This window comes from Marmota marmota, unplaced genomic scaffold, assembly GCF_001458135.2.
Source record: "Marmota marmota marmota unplaced genomic scaffold, marMar, whole genome shotgun sequence".
NCBI lineage: Eukaryota > Metazoa > Chordata > Mammalia > Rodentia > Sciuridae > Marmota > Marmota marmota.
In genome coordinates, this window is record NW_025999968.1 from 56,305,513 (window position 1) to 56,319,160 (window position 13,648).

At 46.4% G+C, this 13,648-nt stretch overlaps 1 protein-coding gene across 5 annotated transcripts in view; it reads right to left on the bottom strand.

The window, feature by feature from the left end:
• Cldn14 (claudin 14) overlaps positions 1 to 13,648 on the bottom strand; it is a 67,126-nt gene that overhangs the window by 2,042 nt on the left and 51,436 nt on the right. The window contains exon 2 of one of the 5 annotated variants that reach the window (XM_015478756.1): positions 6,377 to 6,421. The exons of 3 other annotated variants lie outside the window; for them this stretch is intronic. The gene's annotated coding sequence lies outside the window, so the exon portion shown is untranslated. Of the gene's footprint in view, positions 1 to 6,376; positions 6,422 to 11,083; positions 12,691 to 13,648 lie in introns of those variants that run through there. One more of the 5 variants, XR_007347759.1, reaches the window with a different exon arrangement.

Below are 13,648 nucleotides of genomic sequence, written 5' to 3' on the forward strand. Positions count from 1 at the left end.
GGGGAGGGAGGGAGGGACCAGGGAGGAAAGGAGGCATTCCGTCCCGGGAAGGAGGCGTGAGGAGGTTCCCCACCTTGTCCCCAGCTGGCCTTTCCTAGGTCCTGCATGAAGTTCTGTCATCCCTCCACTTAGCAGATAGACACACCCTGTCCAGGGGCTGGGGACACCATTCCAGTTCCGGCTGTCCTGTGGTCACTACTGTGGAGGAAGTGGGGCCCAAGCAATGCCCAAGGGGCCATCCTGGTCAGAGCTGCTGCTGGGGGTAACCCCCCACCCCGAGCGCAGCTACACCGCCAACCGCCAGCTCATCGGCCGGAGGCCCTGGGAGTGAGACGCTGAGCCCTCCTCAGTCAGACTTTCCAGAACAAGGGGGGCTGCCCAGCAGACCAGCCCTCAAGGCTGTGGAGCTAACGTAAGGCCCCTGGAGACGGAGCCGGGCAGTCGGGCAGCCTTCGGAGACTCTGGGGTCAGCGGAGATTCAGAGAGGCCGGAGCCAGATGCGAGGATCAAACCCACTGAGACAGGACAGATACCAGGGACTGTCCCAGAGCATAAGGGGCAGATGCCAGGTGAAGAGGGGCAAACACACGTGCAGAGTCCTGCCTGAGGTAACCTGGTTACCTTTACTCCATCAGCGCAGTAAAGTCACCCCCAGGGCTGGAGACGTAGACGCGTCACAGGTACAGGGACACAATGAAGAGCACAGGCGCAACGCAAACCCACCCCTAATGACACGGGTGGTCCCTGCCCGCCCTGTGGAGGGCATAAAAGCTGCATCCTTTGTCTCTATGTAAGTCACCTGGGTGTCCTTGGTGTTGGAAGAACTGGACACAGGCAGTGCCATTTTGAAACACCCTCTATCTTAGACAAGATCACCCCAAGGTCACTCTGACTCAGCCGGCCTCAAACCCCTGACAACACCCCATCATCCTGCCAACTTGAAATAAGCCCACCGGTTCCACATAGAACAGTGACCACCCCAAAGAATGGAGGTGACGATCATAAGGACCTCCCTGACCTGACAACCCTCTAGCAATGGCCTAACTGCAAGAATTCCCTCTTCCTCTTGCCCCTACAACTACCCCAGGCTGTGAGTGGGAGACGGTCCAGTCTCCGCCGGGTCCACCTCTACAGCTTTGGCCAGAGTAAACCTGGGCTGCTGCTGAGCTTCCTCTCCCCTCCTCATTTCCTTCATATGGTTCTTTCCTTACACTCGGGGCTTGAGCATAAGAACAAAGTCTTGTTCCTGTTCCGGTGTGTTTTGTCTGACCCCTCTGATGGAGAGCACGGGCACCCTGGTGGGTAACAGGGATGCGGCTGGCACATGCCTGGTAGTCCCCACATCTCCTGAGGCACTATGCTGCCAACTCTCTTGTACTGAGGAAATTGGGGAGGTGCAGGGGAGGAGCATCCCATGGCCGACCTGGCTGGTCCTTGATTTCCTTCCTCCTTTAAATGCGACCTTCCTCAATTATGTAGGCCCCAAGTCAGCGGCTGAGGAGTGGACTCCGGGGCACTGAATCTCCTCCCCAGATTGTCCCAGAATAGTGACCTTGGTCCTTTTGCAGTGGTTTATGTGGCCAGGGTGACCCACCATCCCATTTTGCTGGGGATGGAGAGGTCGCCCAGGGTGGGGGATTTCCTAAGCAAACAGGCCAGTCCCACGCTCCTCCAGGGACCCCAGGGGCTGCAGATGTCTCCAAAAGGACCCTGAGATCTCTCCCAGGCCTGCCCAGAGCCACTTTCAGGCTGATGGCCCCACAGGCTGTCCTGGGTCCAGGACATTCTGTGGCCTCTCACTTGTCAAGGTCAATTACCAAGTATACAGATCCTAAAGAATGTGGCATGAAAGCTAAGCCTGTCTGACCCCATTAGGCTGGGCAAGTGGAGCCCAAGTTCAAGGGAGGTCTACATATTTATGGAAAGAGGTGAGGGCTAATTTTAGAAACCATGAGGTTGCTATTTTTAACCTGTGCTATAAGGATTTGTTAATTTAAGAAGTGAGTGTTAATGAACCCCCAACTCCCATCTCCTCTCCCTCCTCAGCAGCAGCTGCTGCAGGCGTCAGGTAATAATTCAACTGCCCGGCAATTGCCTTCACTTTGGGTCATGCAATGAAAAAACAACTTCAATAGAGTGTATCTCCCTGGAAACCGCAGAAAACTCTTCCCTGGCACCCCAGACCCCAAGACCCTGCACCCCTCGGGGCTCTGTGTACAGGGAGGAGCTAGCCCACTCTGGCCTACAGGGGCTGCTGCACTAGGGCTGAACCGGCAGGTCCAGGGCTGTGTTTGGCTTTGCCTGTGGCTACCCTTTCCCCACTGATGTGTGTGGCTAGAGAGATAAGTCCCAAGCAAAAAGCGTTCCAAGGTCAAGTTCCCAAAAGACCTCGATAGGCTGGCTGGGTGGGGCCGAATCTAACAAGACCAGTATCCTGTGGCTCAGCGATGGGGAGCAGGTGTTGGTGCAGGGTTTCTCAGAGGTGCTTCTTGGAATGCTGCCTTTGCAGTTCGTCTCACATGAAGGACATAAAAGTCAATTACATTTGAGAAAAGCTGGACCCTGGTAAGACTTTTCACCGTCATAACACGCAAAAACACGCAGCTTTCCTGGGAGTGTTCAAACAAAGTATTTTCTAAATTTATTTGACTAAAGACACCCTCTCATCCCCTTTTCTGAAGAACAACTTGAAGTAAAATTACTGTGGCAAAATCCCTTAGACTTAGGGCTGGGGCGTGGCTCAGCGGTGGAGCGCTTGCCTAGCATGCATGAGGCACTGGGTTCGATCCTCAGCACCGCATAGAGTAAAATAAAGACATTGTGTTCACCTGTAACTAAAAAATAATAAAAAAATCCCTTAGACTTAGAACCTTTATGGAGCCATGGAGGCTGAGGCAGGAGGATCGCAAGTTCAAAGCCAGCCTCAGCAACTTGGAGAGGCTCTAGGCAATTCAACAAGATCCTTTCTCTAAATAAGATATAAAAAAGGGCTGGGAATGTGGTTCAGTGGTTGAGGGTCTCTGGGTTCAATCCCTGGTACCAAAAAAAAAAAAAGTTTATTGGAGGCAGTAGTGAGACAGAATTGACTTAAAAAATAAAAATAAGAGAATTTGATTTTCAGGAGGACGAGTGAGCAGCAACAGAAGGCCCAGGAGGACGCTCTGACTTGACTTGTCCTCCCTCCAGGGTCAGAAAACCCGGGCTGTAAAGTGATGTGAAAATCTGTGAAGGGCAGCTGTGAGAAACCCCAGAGCTACCGTCGGCCCCTTAAACTGGATCTGGTTTTATGAGCACCGGCTCTGAGGGATGAAGGTTTTTTTCCATATAAATTTTTATGTTGTCTCCTTCCTCTGTAGTCTGTGAGCTACATTTATTTTTAAAGGAAAGAATTAAAGAAAAAAAAAGGCACCCTCCGTGCGAAGAGCTGGGGGGGGGGGGATCCCACACTTTGTTCACCTGCCAGGCGCCTGGACCCCAGCTGTGCAAACCCTGCAGCTTCATCTCCAAGTTAAGCGTCATTTCTACAGCAGTGGCCAGCGGGGACAGCCAGGCCCAGACAAAGGGACAGATGTGCTATGGGACAGTTCTACTTTTTGTGTGTCCAGTGTCCCCAGGCACATCGTCCTGTCTTCTGAAGACCTTCCTCCTGCTCTGTGGGGCATCCGCTCAGCCTCTTTGGCCAGCCACACTTCTTAGAGGGTTGCAGATCATGGGCCCTGGAGGGTGTTTGAATCCCATGCCTCCCTGTCCCTCACAAGTCTCACCTTTGGCTACTTGCAGCTGGCACCTAATCCTTTGCAAAATCAGCCCCTATCGTGAAATCTTTCCCACGGACACATGGCTTCCTGTCACCGATCCCTTGGGACTGGTGAAGGATGCGTCAGTCCCAGAATGGGAGCACAGGTCCTGTGCAGAGGAGCGGGGCATAAACCAGGCATGGTACAAGTTTCTCACCCAGAACCACCTGTTTGTGCCTCATTTCAGCTTTGGGCTGTCGTGCATTTGGAGCACATTTAGAGCTGCTTGGTTACAAGCCGTCACATGTGACCTTGTCTCTAAATGCTCTTGACACAGTGTGGGGTCCGTGATGGAGGACCCAACAAACAGGGTGGCTCCCAATAACTTTATCAGAGAAAAAAAACAAAGAGCTGTCTTGGAATGAGCAATGGCTGGAGTGGCCCTGACTTCCCCGTTCAGCAACTTGAGAAAGGTCGTCCTGTCCCCGACCCTACGGCCTCTTTACTACTGTTGAGATGTTCCATAAGTGCTCAGATTTGGGATCGGAGATAACTCCAGGGAGACTGGGTTCCCTTACATGAGAGATAGTAGCAAAAGTACCCGACGCGAGAACATAAAAAACGTGAACTCCGCACAGAATGAAAGAGCTTCAGCTGGCATCACCCGAGCACGCGTTGGGTGCTGGCTTTCTCAATCATGTAGGAAGCAGGTGGATTCATTTCCTAGAAATTCTGCAGATTCTGTTTTTAGCACATCTTCTTACACAAATATGAAAGGATTATGATGAAGCCATCAAATACTACCTTGGAAAAACCATTTCATATTCTCTGAGGATGCACCTCTGTGTGGGGTTGATGGCTCTGCTGATCCAGACTTTCTGTAACTTTCCTTGGGTTGTTTTTCAGACTGGCAGGCATGGATATTTTAAATTTATGGGAACTCTCTACGCCATCCACACAGTCTTAGGATAATGACACGACCAGAGCTTGGTACGTCATGACGGTTATGCTGGCCATTGTTATGTGGTGAAGCCAGTGTGAAACACATCCCCTGAGGTCACATAGAAGATGGTCATGGGCTGACCTCCCCTCTTTTGGATGAGTGAAGAACAACCTATTTTTCATATAAGAACTGGTTTGGAGAACAGGTTGTGTCAACACAAATGGAAATCATGGTGTGTGGTTAGAGTCCAGCAGAGGCGTTTTCAATTCAATAAGATGGAAGGCTATTGATTTACCAAAAACTATAAACCTAAGTCACGGTGAGCACAAAAATTCTAGACCCTTTCCCGGGAGGCATTATCTCTCTAATTCCAACTCACCAAAGTTCATTAGAATTCCTTAGAAATGCCGTAGGTCAACATTTTTAAATGGAATGATTGAATTTAATCTCATAAAACCCATGGGTGCCTTTTCTGAGCTGTTTCCCCTGATGAGATTGTCGTGTAACTCTTCCACATTGTTGTGCTTCATTTTTTAAGGTTTGGATGACTAAGAACTTGCCATATAAGAAAAAAATATCTAGGAAAGTTAAAAAAGAAAAATAAGTGAACACAGGATATTTTCTAAAGTGTTAGATGATTATTAGATGACTAGTAAAATGTTTTGTGGGAAAACTTTAAAAGAATGCTTGACATTGACTCACATCCCCCCAAAAGAGATGTCTGAGTGTCCCAACCCCAAATACCTCAGAATGTGACCTGTTTTGGAAATAGTTTTTTTTTTTTAATTTTTTTTATTTTTTAGTTGTATTTGGACTCAATGCCTTTATTTGTTTTTATGCGGTGCTCGGTTCGAACCCAGTGCCTCACACTTGCAATGCAAGTGCTCTACCACCATGCAAATATGGTCCATTCAGATGAGGGCATGCTGGAAGCCGGTGGCTCCTCATCTGATAAAACTGGTCTTCATGAGGAGATGGCATGTGCAGGCGGGGCAGAGGGCAGAGCAGTGCAGCCGTAAGCCAGGGAAGGGTGACAGTGCCAGCCACCACAAGAAGCTTGCAGTGGCCCAGGGAAGGCTCTCCCGCATGGCCCCCGGAGGAGCTGACGCCTCGATTTCAGACTTCCAGGCACTAGACCTGTGAGGGCTACGCGGCTCTTGTCAACCAGGCTGTGACGATGTGTCCTGGCAGCCCAGCTGGTGCCCGGTAGCACCAAGTGATACGAACGACGCTTACACCTGGGCATGGGAAAGTGAGTCTCCTTCCCAACAGGTGCCCAGCACCATCTGCCTGTTCACATTCGTCACTGAATAAAGCAAAGCAGCAGTCAGCTTCATGTCCCCAAGTGTGGAGGATAGAATCCCGGGGGAAGAATCTGGAAGCCCTCATAGATGTCAAAGTTCAAGAGCGAGGCTTGCCTGCAGCCAACAGCCCATACAGTGGTGCACATGGCTCAGCCTCTCCACGCTTACAAAGCATGTAAAGTTCACTTAACCTGCAAAGAGTTTGGGGCTCAGTTCTTTCTCCAGGGTGTGTGCAGGGGCTGGGCAGCACTCGGACTGACGGCTGACCTTTTTGGGCTGGATGTCTGGTTCTGTTAAATCAACATGTGTTGGTTTCATAGACCATAAAAACCCAAATTTGGGGTGCAGGCCAGGTTTGGATAAGGTGACTCAGAGGGCTGAACAAGCTTTACCTTGGAAATGCAGCGGAGCTCCACGGGGTATCCGCTCAGTTGGGACTTACATCAAAACAGAAAAAAAAAAAGTTAGAAAAAATACCCCAAGCAACAGGACATTGTCACAGCTGGGCTGGAAGCCATCATGAACAAGACAACTATTCTGTGAATTAGGTAAGACTCTGCCAATTATTTATTAGAGTACTGAAATAGGAATATATTTCTGTGGTTACAAATGTGGTGTCAAATGAAAGCATAAGGCTAAGATTTACTGAGGCTAAATAAAATAATGATGTTTAAAGCTCACTCTCTGTAGGCTCATTTTGAGCCCAGGTGGCTGTTAGTTATTAATGATAAGACTAAAACCAATCATAGCAAAATTTGGTCAGCATTTATGATATGCCAACCCACAGCTAAGTCTTCCCATTGGTGTTTATTTAATTCTTAAATCTGCAATGTGTTTATTGTCCTCATTTGGGAAAACTGAGTCTTAGAGAGGTTAAGTAACTTGTCCAAGGTCATTTCTGGGCTGAATCAGGGTGACCAATAGGAGGCTATTGTGGTCATTCAGGTAAGAGATACTGGGACACTGGGCTAGTGTCATAGTGATAAAGGTAGGTACAGCCGAGAAAATGTTGGTGTCTGAGTACATCTGGAAGGTGGGACTGGCAGGATTTGCCAGTGGTTTAGCTGAGGGGTGAGAGACATGGCCAAGGTTTTGGTCTTCAGTCACTGGAGAAATGGAGCTGCCATTTATTGCCATGGGGTGCCAAGGTATTTGGTCATACATTACTTTAAAAAAAAAAAATCTCTGTGAGAATGCTTGGGATGGAATTAACATTTGAGTCAGCAGAATTTAAGTAAAGCAGATTGCCCTTCTTAATGTGGGTCTTATCCAATCAGTAGAAGGCCTGAATAGAACAAAAAAATGGTGTCTTACGTCAACTCAGACGGCCATGACGAGGTATCATCATACCCCATGTGGTGGCTGAAGGTAAGGAAACATATTTTCTCACAATTCTGGAGACTGGGAAGTACAAGATCAAAGTTCCTGCAAGGGTTCTCACTGTGTAGTCACTAACTCTTCTTTATGTACATGTGGAGAGAGCCCTTTCTTTTTTTTCTTCTTCTCTTAAGGCCACTAATCCCATCATGGCATCTCACCTTCATGACCTAATCTAACCCTAATTGCCTTCCAAAGCCCCATGTTCAAATTCTATCACCTGGTGGGTTAGAGCTCTCACATATTAATTTTTTTTTGGGGGGGGTACTAACATTTAAGAACATTTCTTGAATGTTCTTAAAATTTCTTGAATGTTTCAAGAGAAAAGTCTTTTCCCCGGCAGATTGCCTTCAGACCCCATTTCAACCTCATTCCTTCCGTGTTCTGCAGGGGACTGCCTTGTGACTGGGGCAGCAGTAGCATCTCTCCTGGGCCTCCAACCTCCTGGCCCACTCAGTGGATTTTGGACTTGCCAACCTCTATAATAACGTGAGCCAATTCCTCACACGTCTTATTAGTTCTGTCTCTAGGACAGCCCTGACTTATACAGAAAGTAAAGAGAAGAGGCATTCTGTACAAAAACATATTAAAAAGATAGTGCATCATGATCAAGTGGGGTTCATCCCAGGGATGCAAGTTTGGTTCAACACACAGAAATCAATAAACGTAATTCACCACATCAACAGACTTAAAGTCAAGAATCACATGATTATTTAATTAGATGCATAAAAAGCATTTGACAAAATACAACATCCATTCATTTTCAAAACACTAGAAAAACTAGGGATAGTAGGGACATACCTCAACATTGTAAAAGCTATATACATTAAACCCAAGACCAACATCGTTCTAAATGGAGAAAAACTGAAAGCATTCCTTCCAAACCTGGAACGAGACAAGTATGTCCTCTTTTATCACTTCTTTTCAACATAGACCTTGAAACTCTAGCCAAAGCAATTAGGCAAAAGAAAGAAATTAAAGGGATACAAAAAAAAAAAAAAAAAGAAGAGCTCGAATTATCCCTGTTTGCTGATGACATGATTCTATATTTAGAAGACCCAAACAACTCTACCAGAAAACTTCTAGAACTCATAATTGAATTCAGCAAAGTAGTAGGACATAAAATTAACACCCATAAATCAATTACATTTCTATATACCAATGATGAATCAGCTGAAAAAGAAATTAGGAAAACTATCCCATTCAAAATAGCCTCAAAGAATAAAATAAGGTACTCGGGAATCAATCTAACAAAAGAGGTAAAAGACCTCTACAATGAAAACCTCAGAACACTAAAGAAAGAAATTGAAGAAAACCTTAGAAGATGGAAAGATCTCCCATGTTCTTGGATAGGCTGGATTAGTATCGTCAATATGGCCATAATACCAAAAACATTATACAGATTTAATGCAATTCCTATTAAAATTCCAATGACATTCTTCATATAAATAGAAAAAGCAGTCATGAAATTCATTTGGAAAAATAAGAGGCCCAGAATGGTCAAAGCAATCCTCAGTAAGAAAAGAGAGGAGGCATGACAGTCCCAGACCTTAAGTTATACTACAGAGCTATAGTTACAAAACCAGCATGGTATTGGCACCAAAATAGGGATGAAGACCAATGGAATAGAATAGAAGACACAGAGACAAACACACATAAATACGGTGATCTCATACTAGACAGATGCACCATAAACCTACATTAGAGAAAAAATATCCTCTTCAACAAATGGTGCTGGGAAAATTGGAAATCCATATGTAGCAGAATGAAATTGAACCCCTATCTCTCACCCTGCCCCAAACTCAACTCAAAGTGGATCAAGGACCTAGGAATTAGACCAGAGACCCTACACCTACTAGAAGAAAACGTAGGACCAATTTTCCATCATGTCAGCTTAGGAACCGACTTTCTCCACAAGACTCCTAAAGTGCAAGAAGGAAATCAAGAATCAATAATGGGATGGTATTAAACTAAAAAGCTTCCTTACTGCAAAGGAAGCAATCAAGAATGTGAAGAGAGCCTGCGGAATGGGAGAAAATCTCTGCCACCTGCATCTCAGATAGATCATTAATCTCCAGGATGTACAAATAACTCAAAAGACTTATCACCAAAAACAAACAAACAAAGGAACAACCCAATCAATAAATGGGCAAAGGAACTAAACAAGCACTTCACCGGAGAAAAAATACGAATGGTCAACAAATATAAAAAAAAAATGCTCAACATCTCTAGCAATTAGAGAAACACAAATTAAATTAATGAGATTCTATCTCATTCTGGCCAGAATGGCAATTATCAAGAATACAAGTAACATACTTCACAGAAGAAGCAATATATGATCAACAAATATATGAAAAAGTGTTCAACATCTCTAGCAATTAGAGAAATGCTAATCAAAACTACTCTAAGATTTCATCTCACTCCTGTCAGAATGGCAATCATCAAGAATACTGGCAACAATAAGTGTTGGTGAGGATGTGGCAAAAAAGGCACACTCATACACTGCTGGTGGGACTGCAGATTGGTGCAACCACTATGGAAAGCAGTATGGAGGTTCCTCAGAAAATTGGGAATGGAACCACCATTTGACCCAGCTATCCCACTCCTTGGTTTACACCCAAAGGACTTAAAATTAGCATACTACAGTGACACAGCCAAAAAATCAATGTTTATAGCAGCTCAATTCACAATAGCTAGATTATGGAACCAACCTAGGTGTCCTTCAGTGGATGAGTGGACAAAGAAAATGTGGTATATATATACTCAATGGAATATCACTCAGCTTTAAAGAAGAGTAAAATTATGGCGTTTGCCAGTAAATGGTTGGAGAATATCATGCTAAGCGAAATAAGCCAATCCCATAAAACCAAAGGCCGAATGTTTTCTTTAATATTCGGATACTAATTCACAATAAGGCGGGGGAGGCACTAGGTAAGAATAGCGTTACCTTAGATTAGGTAGAGGGAAGTGATGGGAGGGGAGGGGAGGGGATTTGGGGATAGGAAAGATAGTAGAATGAAACAGACATCATTACTGTGTGTATATATGTGACTGCATGACCAATATGATGCTGCAACATGTACACTCAGAAAAATGAGAAATCATATCCCATCTATGTATGATATATCAAAGTGCATAAATGCATTCTACTGTCATGTATAACTAATTACAGCAAATAAAAATTTAAAATAAATAAAGAATACAAGAAATGATAAATGTTGGTGAGGATGTGGGGAAAAAGGCACATACATACACTGCTGGTAGGACTGCAAACTGGTGCAACCACTATGGAAAGCAGTATGGAGACTCCTCAGAAAACTTGGAATGGAACCACCATTTGACCCAGCTATTACTCTCTTCTGTCCAAAGGACTTAAAAACAGCATACTACAGTGACAGTGACGCAGCCACATATTTATAGCAGCTTAATTCACAATAGCTAAGCTATGGAATACACACACACACACACACACAATGAAATATTACTCAGCCATAAAAAGAACGACTTTATAACTCCAAAAAAACCAAAGACCAAATGTCCTCTTTGATATGTGGATGCTAACACACAAAAAGGCAGGAGGAAGAATAGAAGTTCAGTGGATTAGACAAAGGGGAGTGAAGGGAAGGGAAGGGGATGAGAATAGGAAAGAAAGTAGAATGAATTGGACATTACTATCCTATGTTCTTTTTTTAAGAAAATGTTTTTAGTTATACATGGACACAATATCTTTATTTTATTTATTTTTTATGTGGTGCTGAGGATCGAACTCAGTGCCTCAAATGTGTGAGGCAAGTGCTTTGCCACTGAACCACAACCCCAGCCCCGCCTACACTATCCTATGTTTTTGTATGATCAGTGAAATTCCACATCACATACGATCACAAGAATGGGATCCTAATTAGAATAAATTATACTCCTTGTATGTATAATATGTCAAAATACACTCTACGGTCATGTATATCTACAAATTAAAAAAAGAAAAAAGAAAAGAGGCGCTCTGCTTGTGGACAGTTTTGAGACGTCCATCACCATCCAGTGGGATAACAAGGGTCAGATACATAAATGCAGAGTTCAGGGACAGAACTGGAAGTCCACTGGAACTTATCAGCATGGAGATGGGATTGAAAGCTTTGAGGCTGGAAGTCCCTAGGGAGTGCGAGTAGATGAGGTGAGCAGGGGCCGGGGACTGATTCCCCAATGGTTTAACATCACAGATGGGGGGAGGGGCAGGAGCCTGCCAGGGGGAAGGAGTGAGTAAGCGGGAGGAGTCAACCCAGAGGGAGGGAGCTGAGTGAGGATGGTCCACACTGGAGAGAGCCATACCCTGCGTCTGGCCGTAATCAGGTCACTTTATAGGGTTAGTAACTCAAAGGAAGCTGGAGACCTTGAGAAGTACAGTTTTAGTGGGTGATTGGAGTGGGTCATGTAGAGGAGGGACAGGAGAGAATGAGCCCAGAGGATGCCTTCAGAGGACGTGGACCACCAAGGGGAATGAGGGAATGAGGCGATGGTTGTAAGACAGGGTCCAGAGCCTGAAAAATTCAAGCTGTGAACTGGGATAGGAAAAAAGTCACAGTTTTACTCCACTGACGTCTGATTGACAGCATTTCCTTCACTATGCATGGAGCAGGCACCTACGGCAATGTGACAGTGCCTGGGACTCTGTCAGCAACAGAAACCACCCACATTTCTCATCAACTTCCAGGTGTTGCAGAGACCTGGGAAGGTCACTTGCATTGCCGCTGTTTCAACCTCTGTTGATAATGCATCAACAGAGAAGCGCATAAATCACTATGGACAAATTGTTTAAGATCTCTAAATAACTGCATTTCCACAGCGTCCTCTTCCTTTAGCATCCCATGTATTATTTTATACATTCAAAAGCAATGGGCTAAGAGATGCTCGGGCCTCATCAGAAGGCTGAAGGGATTCCAGGCAAAATGATCAACCATCCCCAAATGTCACCATCAACAACTAAGTAACCATGAGGAACCTCTGCCTGAGAGTGTGTGGCCAAGAGGGGATCTTTGTTTTGATCTGCTGTTGTTTTGAAGATGAGAAAAATAAAGCACGTTTGCACGCCATTGGGAATGATCCAGGGAGAAGGGAGACACTGCGATGTTGAGGAGATGTCCTGGTAGGGGACAGCGCGGGCCGGGCATGCAGACAGCTCTCTGCAGGCTGGTCCAGGGCACCGGGAGATGTGGCCATGGGCATCATAGATGTTGTTGGATTGCTTCAGTTTTCTCAGGGAAACAGGAAGCAGAGCAATGATTAGGGAAGGCAGATGGGGAGCCGGCGCTATGTCTGTCCAGGGGAATAAGCATGACTGCGTGAAGAGGAAAGGTCAGGTGAGTCAGTCCCAGGTGCCTGGGTGGCCATGAGGCTGCCCCGGCCTTCTCCAGCACAGGCGCTGCACTGTGTGGACCCCACGTGGCCCCACGTGGATGAGGGCTGACTGAACCCGGCAGGGACTTTCCTGAGGGGAACGATGAGCTGGAGTGTGCACAAAGGAGCCGTGGAGCAGTGGGCCGTGGAGGTGAGGCTGGGAAGGAGGGAGGTGCAGGGGTGGAGACAGTGAGAGTGACAGTAGTGAGGGACAGCAGGCAGTGCGCTGGAGGATGGGATGGGGACGCTTGCTGCAGTGATTGGGAAGGCCTGTGGCCATCGGTAGGCAGGGTGGGATCACAGGAGGGGAGGGACCCTGAGGGGGGATGGAGGACCAGGGGGAGAGTTGGAAGGGCCACCCCTGGGGAAAGGAGCCACCATGAGTCACAACTTGTCACCTGGTTGTTTCACCTACTGTGCAGGAGTTTGGGTGTCCCTGATGGCTAATTTAGTTGCTTCCTGTGAATGAGGGGGAGAGAATGGGGCTAGAGGGACAGGGCTCGGGGCGGGCACGTCTTCTAAGGACAATCCTAGCTTAGGAGAAAATAATGAGCTAACTCCCGGCCCAAGTCTTTGCCCTGCCCTTTACTCTGTTCTTCGGGGACTGCGGTGGGGAAAACGCCGTCTTCACAGGCCACTCCTCTTTCTCTGAGAACTACAGCTCTTCTTTTCTGCAAAGCAGGAGAGTAATGAAGGACAGTGGCTGTCCACTCAGAGGATCTGAGAGCCTGGGGGTTGGGAAATGACATCTGATCTGGGCAGGGACATGGCAGAATGTGTGTGTGAGACCCCAGACAACTGGACAGGTGAGATAAATGGACATCTGGTTTTTCTCTGTTCTCCTCTTGCCTTCTCAGGCAGCTTTGGCTGTGGGTATGTGCCCTGGGGTGTGCGTGGGA